This window comes from Prosopis cineraria, unplaced genomic scaffold, assembly GCF_029017545.1.
Source record: "Prosopis cineraria cultivar Desert tree isolate PC_DT_omini unplaced genomic scaffold, ASM2901754v1 PC2, whole genome shotgun sequence".
Lineage (NCBI taxonomy): Eukaryota > Viridiplantae > Streptophyta > Magnoliopsida > Fabales > Fabaceae > Prosopis > Prosopis cineraria.
In genome coordinates, this window is record NW_026555333.1 from 29,864,845 (window position 1) to 29,879,764 (window position 14,920).

The following is a 14,920-nucleotide window of genomic DNA, read 5'->3' on the forward strand; positions in this document are numbered from 1 at the left end:
TCAAATAGGACTAGAAGTACCTAATATAACATTTAAATAATGAAAAAACTCCTTATATCAAATTTTGACTACCCGAGTGCCATTTTCCAAAATGAACTCTATGCCCCTAAAATTTACAAATCACACAAGAGTGGCTAAAAACTATTCCAAATATTATATACACATATGAATACACACGCTAAACATTTTCACTTGGCTTAGAGATCTTCATAGGGTCCACACACCCACTCTCTCTATTCAAGGTATATGTTTGCCCATAGCACACCATTTACAATGCAACCACTTTACATTTGCTTGTAGAATCACATATATATCAAAATAAATATTTTCTCTGTAGTAGAAACTTGATCTACTAAATAAATCTATCAAAACCACACACCATAACCAAGTTTCCTAGCCACAGTCTACAAGCAGACAAAAAGTCATACACAAGTCATACAATCCACACATATTCACACACATATATATACATAATCACATCCTATCTGGCACTCTAATCCTAAATACATTACAATTGATTTGCTCAAAAGAAAGGGGTTATAGTTCTTTAGAATTCACAAACAACCCCTACCTCTGCTCCTTTCCCCGTCCACCACTGGTTCCTTTGCCTGGACCTAGAAATATTGAAAAGAGAGGGGTGAGACAACCACAATCTCAGTAACAGAGAAATTTACATTAATTATTACCAAGTAAGCCATAATCAAATAAACAAATAATATAATTTAGTCATTTCAAATGCATGAATGCATGACATAAGCTAATATAGCCTTTCCTGACCAACAAATGTCCCCTGGCACTCTTTAGCTCACAGGTAGACCTTATACCCACTTGTACCTTTATAGGCACAAAACATAATCTAAGGCATGATTGAATCTACCAAACTACTTGTGTCCCTTCAATGTGAATCCTGAACAGTCAAAGCTAACTCTCTCTTAGAGCCAGCTTGACTTACTTTCCACGTGAGGGCTATCTTGGCTTAGGCACTCAACCTCATACTTCATATGTCGAATTCCCTCCCTCACTGAGAGGTATTGAACACTCAATCCACTAATCACTTTAGTACACTGGGCCCACAATACGAAAGGCAACACTGAGTACTGGCAGTGTGCCATAAAATATCACAAGTTCATATCTCCACATTGGTGAACTCCCACCGAGATCATGCCTTTCACTCTTGTCTACCTTTCTTAAGTATTGACCAATTCAATACTCTAAGGTAGTATAACAAATATCACTCCTTCTTTAAGCAGTTTCTTAGCCTCTCTAAGATACCTAATCTAATTACACTTTCTCAAGTGCAACTGCCATTCTCTATAATTACAATGCATGCAAACAACCTCATTTCTATAAAAACATTATTGTCAAATGAATAGAAAACATATATGCACTATTATCTAAGTAATACCCCATAAGTCTTTATAAAACACAATTAATTGCATTTAATAATTTAAAACATGTAATGCATGATAGCTAGTAATATTTATTCAAAAGTAGCTAAACAAAGCAATAAGAAATATAAATTTCCCTGTTACCTCAACCCTTTCATACTAAAATGGTTCCTCTTGTACAAAATAGGACTTGACTAGTTCCTTAACTTCTCAATAAGTTCCACCAACAATTCCCTACAACATATAACTGATCCATATCACTTTTCATGGCAAATAACATTAATGAAGACTATAACTCATACCATACAACTTGGGTCAATAAGCCATAATCCATCCCAACAGTTCATATATTAAACCAACCATTCACATAATACTACTTAACAACCAAAACCATTTATTAGCCACCACTAGGCCAATTTTCAATTCATATATTTTTAATCAATTAAAAACCTTCACTTAGTGTCAACAACTTTCACCATTAACTCTTATAATGAAAACCAAACCTTAATTTAAATCTTATGGGGCTCAAGTAGCAAAATTATAACTAAATCAATAGGCTTAAACTATTTAGGAGCAAAAACCCAACCCTTTAGGGTTTGACTTTTGCCCTAAAACTTTATTTTTCATCCAAATGCCTATTCAAAATATTAGGGCATCATGTAGAAACTCAAAACAATCTCCCAAGGACCCAAGAAAACTAAAGCTTATAAGAATAAAGCCTTTTGGATCAAATTTTAGAAATTTTTCCCTTTAAAAATTGAAGAAAACCAAGAGGAAAGGAAGAGAATTGAAGTAGGGAGTTTACCTATTATGTAGCCGAGCTCACAACGGTCGTAGAGGCTCCTAAATCCAAGCCTAACTCCCTCTCTTCCTCTTTTCTTCTTCCTCTCTTCCGCTCATTCGTGCATTTCTTTCCTTTGTTTTTATTTTCATCTCTTGCGTTTATTTTTCCCTTTTAAAAACTAATTTAAATAATTTAGGAAAAATTACAAGAAAGGGCCTAAATATTTTGTTATAACACAAAAGCCCAGTCAATTTTGATAATTTTCCATAATTAAAAAATAAAATAAAACTAAACTTTTGCTGAGTAAAATTCAAACTCTAAACTTCTATCAAATTATTCTTAATTTTAATTTAATTATAGATATTTTATTTTTTAAATAAATCTGAATCTTAAAATTTTCAAGATGTTACATTCTCCCCTCCTTTAAAAAGGATTTTGTCCCAAAATCTAAGCTAATTTATGAATCAAAGAGAGAAACATACTAGGGAAATAACTGTGGATACTACTTCCTCATTTGATCCTCAGTCTCCCAGGTTGCATCTATCGAAGTTGTCACTTTCTAGATCACTTTTATCAACTGGATTGTCTTATTTCCAAGCTGCTTACCCTTAACATCCACAATATGACCTGGTTCAGTTCAGTAGTTAAATTCTCTTGAATTTCAAACTCCTCAAGTTCTATCATATGCGACAGGTCTGGCTGGTACTTCTTCAGCTGTGACACATAAAACACATTGTGTAGACCCGTTAATTGAGGTGGTAATGCCAACTGATAAGCTACCGGACCAACTTTCTTCAAAACCTTAAAAGGACTCATATATCGTGGAGACAACTTCTTAGCCCGAATTAAGCGTCCAACGCCTGTCAATGGGGAAACCTTGAGAAATACGATCCCCACCTTAAAAGACAAGTCCTTATGATGATTATTTGCATAATTTTTTTGTCTACTTTATGCTATGAGAAACTTTTATTAGATCAATTTGATTTTCTCTATAGTCTCATTTACCACATCCAGTACCATTAGTATCCTCTCACTCAACTCATACTAATAAAGAGGTGATCTGCACCATCTGCACCGTCTTCCATATAGTGCTTCATAAGTAGCCATCTAAATACTGGCGTGATAACTATTATTATAAGCAAACTCTGCCAGAGGCAAATGCTTATCCTAGCTTCCCTGAAGCTTTAAAGAACACGATCTTAACATATCCTCTAATGTCTGGATCGTTTGCTCAGTCTGTCCATCTGTCTGTGGATGATAGGATGTACTAAACTTCAGATCCGTGCCCATAGCCCTTTGTATAGCTTGCCATAAATTTAATGTAAATCGAGGATCACAATTTGAAACAATATCCCTTGGTACCCCATGTAATTGCACAATCTCCTTAATGTAGATCTCAGCATACTTATCAACTGTATAGGTAGTCTTGACTGATATGAAATGTGCTGACTTAGTCAAACGATTTACAATTACCTAGATAGAGTCAAAACTAGCCTGGGTTCTTAGTAGACCAAATACAAAATCATTAAAATACTGTCCTATTTCCATTTGGGAATCTCCAGAGACTGTAATAACCTTGATGGCTTCTAGTGCTCTATCTTGACCTTTTGATAGGTCAAACACTTACTAACATACTCTATGACATCCTTTTTCATGTCTGGCCACCACTAGTGACGCTACATGTCATGATACATCTTAGTAACATCGGGATGAAGGGTGTAGCTATTACAATGCGCCTTATCCAACAATCACTTTCGAATAGACTCATTGTTGGAAACACACACCCTATCCTTAAAAACCACATATCCATCATCACTAAACCAATAGTCTATTATCTCACCATTCTCGATGTCTTGACTTATTTTTAACAAAACTGAATCTTGGAGCTGAGTATCTCGTATCTCTTTCTAAAATTCATTAGAAATAACCATAGTCTTAAGGCCATTAAGGAGAACTCAGTCATACCTTGAGAAATCTCTACCAAAAACTCCATCACCATCAAACAGGCCACATGTAAGGTCTTGTAACTAAGAGCATCTACTACCACATTTACTTTCCTCAGATGATACTTAAATTCAAAATTATAATCCTCGTGAAACTCTATCCAGCGTCTCTGCCTCATGTTCAGCTCTTTTTGATCCACCAAGTACTTAAGACTTTTATGGTCACTTAAGACCCTGAACTTTATTCCATAAAGATAATGATGCTAGATCTTCAATGCAAAGACTACAATAGCCAACTCGAGATCATGCGTTGGATAATTCTCCTCATGCGGCCAAAGTTGTCGAGACATATATGCCACTGCCCTCTCATCTTGCATTAGAATACAACCAAGACCCTTATAAGAGGCATCAGTATACACGTCATAAGGCTTTTAAGGATCATGAATCACTAACACTGGAGCTATTGTTAACCTTTCTTTCAACTCAAGAAAAGCTATCTCGCACCTATCATCCTAGATAAACAGCCTATCCTTCCTTGTGAGCCTAATCAAAGGCATAGAAATTTGAAAGAAACCTTTAGTAAAATACGAATAGTAACCTGCTAATCCCATAAAACTATGAATATCTATAATCAATTTTGGTCTCTCCCATTGCAATACCACTTCAACCTTATATGGATCAACTACAATAAGATTTTCTAACACAATATGTCCTAAGAATCTAACCTCTCTCATCCAAAACTCACACTTACTGAGCTTGGCATATAGCTTATGATCTCGCTAAAATCTTAGGACAGTCCTCAAGTGTCTAGCATGTTGCTCCTTATCTTTAGAGTGGATTAGTATATCATCAATAAAAACTACCACAAACTGATCCAAGAAAGGCTGAAAGATGCGGTTCATATAGTTCATGAAAACTGCAAGCGCATTAGTTAGCCTGAATGGTATAGCTAAAAACTCATAATGGCCATATCGAGTCCTGAAAGCCGTCTTCGCCACATCCTTCTCACTAACCCTCAGTTGATGGTACCTTGAACGTAAATCAATCTTAGAGAAAACCGTGACACCAACCAACTGATCCAAGAGATCATCAATGTGAGACAATGGGTACTTGTTCATCACCGTAACCTTATTCAACTGCCTATAATTGATACACAATCTCAAACTACCATCCTTCTTCTTCACAAATAAGATAGGGGATCCCCAAGGAGAAACACTGGGTCTAATAAATCCCTTGTCTAACAGCTCCTCAAGCTGCTTCTTCAACTCAACTAACATTGAAGTAGCCATTCTATAGGGAGCCTTTGAAATTGGCTGTGTCTTTAGTACTAGGTCAATCGAGAATTCAACCTCACGCTTTGGAGGTAATTCTGACACATCCTCTGAAAACACCTCCAAGAACTACTAACAACCTCAATTTCATCCACTTTACCTGCCTTAGACCCTTAGGTAGCGAGCACTACCACATAAGCCTCACAACCCTGCTCAATCAACCTTTCAGCTTGCAAAGAAGAAAGAAAACAAGAATGACTAGGGTATTCATCATTACCTTTAGCATTTCTGCTAAAGTCACAGTCTTAGCCACATAATCTAAGACAACACCATAAGCTATCAGCTAATCCATACTAATGATTAAATCAATCACTTACATAGGTAATTTGATCACATTCACCCAAGTCGATTGCCCATTAAAATTCATCTTAGTCCTACACAACACACTAGATCGACCGACTAAACTAGAAGTAAAGGAAACATCTATATCATAAGGTAATTGCTTAATAAGCATACCCATTCTATCCAAGTGCTCGGTAGAAATAAAAGAATGTGTCGTACCATAATCAAACAAAGCTTCTAAATTAAGGCCACAGATAGAAACCATACCAGTTATCAGATTTGATAACTTCCTAGCCTCCTCCTGAGATACTGTATACACTCTACTGGGAATCACATTCCTCCGATCTAAGCTCTCATGTAAATTAAGGCAGTCACAGATCAAATGGCCTAACTTTCCATACTTGAAGTAAGTAAAGCAGCGACTATAATGAACCTTGTCACATCTATCGCAAGGTGACCTCACTATGCTCAAAATCAGGGCCTGACTAGCCTATGAAGAACGTGTTGGATAATCCCAGAGAAATGAGAACCCCCAAATCTCATATTACCACCTTGATTACCATGAAATCTTGAACCCCTATTTAAATTTTGATTACCAGAAGCAAAGAAGGCTAGGCTCTAAAGGAGCCACCAGAAGAAGAACCATAACTAAAACCCATTCTCTTGGATACACCACCAGTAAGAGCCAACCCAAAAGAAAAATGACCTCGTGTAGCCGTACTTTAGCTACTCTTTGTGTCTCGGTCACGGCGAGCGGCAATCCTTAAACAATTACACATCTCATCATATGTCACCTCACCTAACAAAGACAGCTGTTGGCGGTACTCTGGCCTCATCTTTTCCAATAACCTCTTTGCTTTCCACTTGCTATCATTAGAAGCCTTCAGATATGTTGTGAACTTAGATAGCTAATTGAATTTTCTCATAAAAGTCTCCTCATTTAAGTCACCCTGCTAAAACGCATGAAACTCTACCTGTTTCTTGTCTCTGAAAGCTGGTTGAAAGTAAAAATTATAAAATCTTTCCTTAAATTTGGCCCAAGTCATAGATCTTCCATCCATGGACTTAACAGAATCCCACCAATGCTTGGCTTCACCAACAAGCTACATCATAGCCAAGATAACCCTCTGCTTAGTTGTATACCTCATTACAGTAAATAACTGCTCCATTCGATCCAACCACTCCTCAGCTTTCCCATCAAGCATACAACTATCATATGTGGTTAGATTAGAGTGAGAGAATTCCTTCCAAGGTCCGGATATGTCATCCTCTCAATTATCAGCAACCGGTCTATGAGCTCCCACAATACTAAAAGCTCCCTACCCAGCACTTGGGTCAACATACTGATCTGGAACGGCACGACCTTTGAGGTTTTGTTGTATATCTACCATCACTTCAAGCAACCTACCCATGATTACATCTGTCCCTTGTGGTGGTGGTAGAGGCAGACAAAGTGGAGGTAGAGGTTGTTCCTCATTCCTCGGTCTGCCTCTTCCTCTTCAAGCTAAATTATAATTGAAAGATGTACAGTCATACGTGTACGAACCTTTCTCCCCTCCTAAAGGAATAAGCCAGAAAATGAAAAAATAATATCGTTTAGGTTAGTGACATAAGGGAAAGAGCATAAGAGTAATGTATTTAGGGTACCAATTAGGCAAGGGGAATCATAAACTTAAAAATGATACCAAATGTAACACTTGCCTCGAGTGTTATCCAAAAATCATACAATTCAAACAAACTAAGTGTGGTTAAGGAGTTGATCCTAAAACCAACTTAGGAAACAAACTATTTAAAACACCAAACAATCTACACAATAGCAAAACACACATTTAAATTAATTTTTTTTAGAATAGTCTAAAGAATTACGGTATAGTGCATGGAAGCAAACTAGGCAAAGAACAAGCTGCAGTGCATACCCTCAAATTTGGCATAGTCTCGTTGTTTTCTAATTCCTAAACAAATGCACTAACTTTTAAAATGATCCCTTACTTCCGCATAATGTTTGTACTCTGATTTATCAATTGCAAAACCTTTTAATATGATTTTAACTTTAAAAACTTGAGATCTCATCTACATAACTTATTTGTGAACTTGGTGAATGTGTCTTTACCTTAAAATAATCTCTTAATTAATTGAGATTGAGAGATAATTAGAGAATAATGAGGAAGCAGGTTACAATTAATCTCTCTTATCAATATTATAATTTTTTTTAATCAAATTATATTTCAATGGGTTAGTTACATAGATATCTTTAAAATTGTACACTTTTTTTATGTCTATCTACTCTTAACCAATAGGATATCTCAATTAAAAAATATTATTAATTACATCCCTTAAATAATAGTATCTTTGAAGGGGAAAAACATTATTGATTGCACTTTGAAAAACTTAAAATACCTTATATATTTTTTAAAATGATTCTTAGAAAAAACGCTTTATAATATTAAATGGAGGGAATATTAAATTATCAAATTCTTAGTCTCAATCTAATTTGTCATATTATTAATGTTGATAATACATTTTAATTATATCATTCATATTGGTATATCTTTTATTTAAAATAAGATGTCTTATATTAAAAATATGTACTCTACTTAAAAATAATGATTTTTTCATACTAAAATCTAAAAAATTATTCTAATATTACCTCATTCATTAATTCATATTTAATAATTATTAAATTAGATAATAAATATTTTTTTGGAACTTTATAAAAGTTAGTAATTTTGATAAATGACATCCAAGCAGGTCCAATTTTTTCAATATCATTGTTAGAAAAAGTTTCCAAACAGAAATATTGATTAATTATAATCACTTGAAATTAAATTTAATTTTAAAAAATCATAATTATTTAAAATCTCAATTATTCAATGCCAATCCAAATGGCCAAATAGGCACCAATTAAGAAGGTCTGTGCCCATCTTAAGGTTACGTGTTATTGATCGGCACTAGTATGCTTTGATTTAAGTCCTTTTATTTGTTTTATTTCCTCTTTTTATTTGAAAAAGAAAATTAACTTTTCTTAAAAAATGTTCAGGAAGAACTCGCTGATTGTTTAATGTTTGTTTTTTTTGTTTTTGTTGGAAGAGTTGACATTAATTTTTAAAATAAATATACTAATAGTTTTAATGTCAATATGAGTTAGATACCCTTATTTAGAATATACTCCCTCCGTTAAAAAGTATAAGGTATTTTTAATCGAATCTCATCTCCTAATAAAATAGTTACATACTTTCAAATTAATCTTATCTTTTCATATTTACTCCTATTAAACACTTATAATAAATATAAAATTATTTATCAATAGGAGCACTTTTTAAAAAATTGCAATAATTACACCTCAAAAGATTAAAAATATCATACATTTTTTAACATCCAACTCTTCAAAAATACTTTATATTTTTTAATAGAGAATGTACTTTTCTTCTATCTTATCAAAAGAGAATATAATTCAAAAAGTGTGATTTTTCAATATTTTACTGAAGAAGTTATTTTTCTAGTTACTTAATTTATAAATTTATTTAATAGAATAGAAGTGAATTAGTTAGTGCTTGCTAATTTTTACTTTCCTGTCCTTAACTTTCCCCATACCAAGGAATCTCTTAATCTATACTTTATTTTTTAATAACTAAATCAAATTTTTAAGATTCAAATAAATGCTCGGGAAAATTTTATCTAAGGACTGTGGATGTGATATATTTTCAAATCAAACCCAAAAATATTATGAAATTTCACTGCAAAATGTTAGGCCTAAATTGAAATAAAATTATAACACTAGAAGTTCATATGATGATTTAAATACGTAACTTGTTAAATCATAATTATAACTTATAAAATCAACTACATTGTTTGTTAATTCTCTTGTGTTAGTTGTTACATTTAATATGTTGCAGTTAACATTAGTATTAAGCCTTAAGAATACTTATTAATTCCTTAGCTTTACTTATTCATTCTTACATATTTACATGTGAAACCTGTGTGGTGAATTAAATCTATTATTTATTAAATTATTTGACAAAAAATCATTAATATAAAATTGCCCCTAGGGTATTGAAAAAAATTATAATATTTCTGTGGACCTCATTATCATTTAAATATTTCATAGGATTTTTCTGTCATTTTCCTATCATATTTATTTAAATATTTGGCATTTGAAAAATATTCAAACTCATTATTTCTGATATAATGTTTATCAAGAAAGAAATCATATAATATTTACTAAATCCACAAATTGATGGATTTATTATGTGAGTGCTTGATGTTGAGTTAGCTCTAGTTTTCTCTACCTTCGGAAATTGGATAGATATCATAGATTGATAGATTAATGGACATACCAATGGAATGATGAAATTTAAAATAAATAAGATCTAACTTATTGTTTCAATAATTTAATGTAAGCTATATTTTGGAATAATTAGGAGCTATTGGTACGATTATGTTTTCCGGCAGAGAAAGTACAAATTTGTTAAAAGTTTTCTCACAAATTATTAACTAAATATCATAATGAAAATGATTAGATGGCGTCAATTAAAGTTTGAAAATAAATATATTTTGAAATCAGAGAATTTAAATATAAATAGTTAAACTATATTAATCAATTGTTTGAAGAATTATTTAAGGACTTTTATCACTTAAAAAAGTAATTGAGAGTTCAAATGTTGACCTTTATAGATATAATAATTTAATTGAAAAAGGTCCACTATCGCCTTTTATATCTCAAAAGAGATAATATCTGCTATCAGTGGAGTTTATTCTTCATGCTATTAAAAAAAAATTACTCAAATAGACTTCAATTAATATTACTTTTCAGAAGATGTTTAGAGATATCAATTAATAGGTCGGCAAAAAAAAAAGATATCAATTAATATATACACACATACATATATCAAGAAAAGAATAATGATATGTTTATTTTTAAATAAATATCTCCCAAAATTTATCTATCTATTTATTTACTGCGACAGGACTGGAGAGTCAAATCGTCAAAATTCTGATCAGCGCTATCTCATCAGCATACCGCACGCGGCCACGCGCCAATTTCATCAGAAACGCTCACCTTCATCGATAAGTCAAAAAGGCCAACCGTTGCTGTCTGTCGTGGTTCGTTCTTGGCCTTCCGTTCTCGGTCTCTGCCGTTTGTTTGGCTGACGGCGGATTACTCACTCAGCTCAGTTTTGGTTCGGCCAACCCTAATTAGAGGTGGGGGTCTATTGGTTTTGGCTAACCCAACGTGTTAGTGTGTATTTGAAAGAAAATTTATGTAAACGTAACAAAAGATAAGATTTTTACTGTGTTAGGTCACTCAGCGATCAACACATGATATTTATAACTGCCTAATTTATCCATTTTCTCCGTGACAGGAATATAAGTAGTATAGGCATACCTTGCTGTTCTGGCTTTCCATTTTATGGGTGATTATTATTCAAGGAATGTTGCTCCTTAGTGTCAGATAACTTGGACTGAAAAAAAACTTACAGTTTAACAAGCAATACGAATGTTTTAAATTTTGTTCTGTTTCTAAGGCGTATCGGGGCTGCAATGCCATTGATCCCAGTTATTTAATTTGTCTCTTCAATGTCTAATGCAAGCAATCGGATTTTGATGTGTGAAAAAGAGATAGTGACTCTAAAGTTACGTTTACAGTAAATTCTTAATAAGAAAATATCATTTAACTGTTTGTTATTCTGTGGTTTAATTATGCATCATTATGAGCCACAACTCACAATCTCGCTTCCTACATAACAAGCTGCATATCAACATGATCAATGCTTCTATATTTTTTGCAGTCTTTGCTGCTAGCTCCTAGTTTAAAATCAATTTTAGTAGCCACACTATTTTATTAAAATTTTCTTTTGGTCATGCAACACATTAAGAGCATGTTTGGTTTCACATTAGAAACCACCAAAACCAATGCGAAACCATATGGATGCTAAATCTTGTATCCAACATGAGCCATATTCCTTTTTGTGTTGTTTGACTAAATATTCTATTTGGTTCTTAGTCTCAACTAACTTTTAGCTTATTCTAACGTGATTCTTCTATGTTTTGTCCATTGTCACAGAATTGAGAAGACTTGCATTCTCCCTACAATTTTCTAAAAGAAAAAGCTGAAGCAACCATGACTCCCAAGGGAACGAACGTGATTGTTCGTGAAGTCTGGACTTCGAATATACATAGCGAGTTGTCTTTGATCCATGCTGTTATACCTAGCTGCTCTTTTGCCTCCTTTGACACTGAGTTTCCTGGCACCATTTTTACTCCGAATGTTGATCAGGCCTTTCACTCAAAGCTGTCTCCTTCAGATACTTATAGTTTCGTGAAGGCCAATGTCGATGTTTTGAACATCATCCAACTAGGTCTTACCCTAACTGATTCTAATGGGAATCTACCTCACTTTGGAACACAAAATGGACATGTTTGGCAATTCAATTTCAGTGATTTCGACGTTGAGCGGGATCAACATAATGCCAAGTCCATTCAACTATTGGAGAAACAAGGGATTGATTTCTTGAAAAACAAGAAAGAGGGTATTCCGTCACGGATTTTCCGGACTTTTCTTTTAAAATCTGGATTGTTGTTCAATTCTCATCTCACATGGGTCACATTCCACAGTTCTTATGATTTTGGGTTCCTAATCAAGCTTCTAGTCAGGGAACAATTGCCTCCTAACATTCACTTGTTTAGACACTTGGTGGCTCAGTTATTTGGACCCAAAATTTATGACATGAAGCATATAATTAAGTTCTGCAATGGCTTATATGGTGGCCTAGAAAGAGTGGCTAAGACATTGAATGTGGATCGTGTAGTTGGGAAGCATCACCAAGCTGGGTCTGATAGCCTGCTAACTCTACAAACATTTATGAAGTTGAAGGATCTTTATTTTAGAGGAAATTCTGGGCTTGAAAATTTTCAAGGGGTTCTCTATGGTTTTGAAGTCGATTCTATAATATCAATTATTCAAGTGCCTCAAGATTCAATATTGTGAATTCCGTGCCAGCATACCTTGGTCTTCATCTAGTATTGTGTACATTTTGTTATTAGTTCTTTATATCTTATATCTAGGAGAGCTGGACTAATTCTTTCATTTGTTTTGTCCATTACAATATCTTCCCATTCCTGCTTGCATTAGACATCAAAATCCAATTCCCACTAGATTGTCTTCTTTCTTTGACAATCTGAATGATGCATAGTTCATATTCATTAATACAAAGTTATTCTTTTTAGTACGTGTGATGGACTTTATGAATCAGTTTTATGATTTGGTCGGACTAAGATGATATTGAAAGTAAATTTTTAGTACCTATAGCTGGCGGCCACATGGGATAGTCTTCCTCATCGACGTTCTGCCATTGAAAACGAAAATCAAACTCAAACATCAAACTTGAACAAAAACGAAGACCAGATATAAAGTAAACCAAACAACAAATTAGACTTGAACAAGAACATCAAACTTGAACATTAGGACATAAAACGAAAGTCAGAAACTTGAACAAGAATTAGAGTAATGCTTGCAGAATCGCAACACATGACTTGCAACAAAGTGAATGCAAAATTGTTCTTGCAACCAACACACGCATATGGGTTCTCGCCTTCAACCAGATGAGGATTTCAACTCAAATTGAAACAAACATTCAGCCAAACAATATTAAAAAAGAACTTTAAAAAATCAGCAGCAATCAACTTCTCTGAAATTCTTTTTCAGATTCCGGGTTGAAAAAAAGAAGTTTTTCTCCAGATGAGGGGGCAGAGATTCGAACACGGCGAAGAATAAATCTCCATAGTCCCAAATCGTCGAACCAGACCACGGCAGATATTCTGAAGAAAAATCAAGCTTCAAATCGATGAATCTTGACTCAACCATACCTTTGAAATCAACCTCTCTCAGTGAAAACACGCGTCTGGGTTCTCGCCGTCAAACCCACTTCTTCTGGGTTTTGCTTTACAGTAGCCACTTCTCACCGTTAAACCCACTCCGTTCATGCCAGAGCTTCGTCCCTTCCCTCATCCCCGATGGCCGCACTAGCTCGTCCCCTCTTCTAGGTTACCCATCGCTACCCATCGGAATAAAGAAGACATGGATTTGGCTGTTGGGATATCGCGGAAAACGATCGAGGCGACCTCGACTTGAGATTTGGGTTTTATTTTTGGTTCCTCTTGAGATTTGGATTTTGCATGACCTGGAAGAACAGTGAAGGAGATGCACGGGAAGGGAGCAAGCCCAGATGAAGGGGACGAGAATGGGGAAGGGTACAAATCTGACGTGTAAGGGGAGGAGAAAATTGACGTGGATATATTGTTTGTTTTTAATGTTTAAAATGATGAGGTGGCTGTCAACAAAACAAGTCAATGTCAAATTAACAGTTAACATGGCCAAAAATTGATGGCAAGGTAAAATTGTAACAAATTGAAAAATATTAAGTAAAATTGTGTCAAAAAAAAAAATATATATATATATATATATATATTCAGGATATAAAACGCACCTACGTGAACGTTTTAAGAACAAATGTGTATCTTAACCTTTTAAAATTTAATTTATAATTTTGGATGAATATTTATAAATAATAAAATTATTTAATATTTTAAAATATTTAATATTTTAATAATATTCATCAAATTTTATTTTAATAAAAATTTAAAACACTCAATATTTCTAGAAAAAAGGTTTATAAGTAAATTATTACTAAAAAATATGATCAAAATTTTATCTATTATTTGTGCATGAATATCACGCACAAATAAAAAAAAAGTTAAATTTTGATGTTAGAAAAGTTCTTTGAAATTACAATCATCCTTGATTAAAGTCAGAAATAAAGAGAAAAAGAGAATAGCAAAGGAAAAGAGAGACTTGGAAGCTTTTTTTTTTTTTTTTTTTTGGGCCCTAAAGAGACTTGGAAGGTTGAGAGAGAGAGAGGGAGAAGGAGATAAGAAGGATAGTTGAACTATACATTGCATTACTGTAATTTGGATAAGCGCTATATGTAGGCTTTTACTGCTCACCTATCCCAAACGGTAACAGAAACAGCCCTTTACTAACTCTAACTAACCACCTAACATTTATTCTAGAATTACAATTACATAACACTCACATGAAGTAGTTAAGATTGAGGTAATATTTTTTTAAAGATTGCACTCTTGCTGCTAGAATAGCTTCCAGAGATCATCTTTCATTTCAATTAATGTAAGCGACTA

At 33.7% G+C, this 14,920-nt stretch overlaps 2 long non-coding RNA genes across 2 annotated transcripts; both read right to left on the reverse strand.

Moving 5' to 3' along the window:
- Positions 1–309: 309 nt before the first annotated feature.
- Positions 310–2,283, reverse strand: LOC129303481 (uncharacterized). Its single transcript, XR_008591501.1, has 3 exons — positions 2,194–2,283; positions 1,533–1,622; positions 310–614 (listed from the first exon to the last, which is right to left on the reverse strand). It is a non-coding gene; the product is annotated as an uncharacterized LOC129303481 (long non-coding RNA).
- Positions 2,284–10,491: 8,208 nt separating this feature from the next.
- LOC129303480 (uncharacterized) lies at positions 10,492–13,980 on the reverse strand. The gene is made up of 2 exons (XR_008591500.1): positions 13,592–13,980; positions 10,492–13,071 (listed from the first exon to the last, which is right to left on the reverse strand). It is a non-coding gene; the product is annotated as an uncharacterized LOC129303480 (long non-coding RNA).
- Positions 13,981–14,920: the final 940 nt, after the last annotated feature.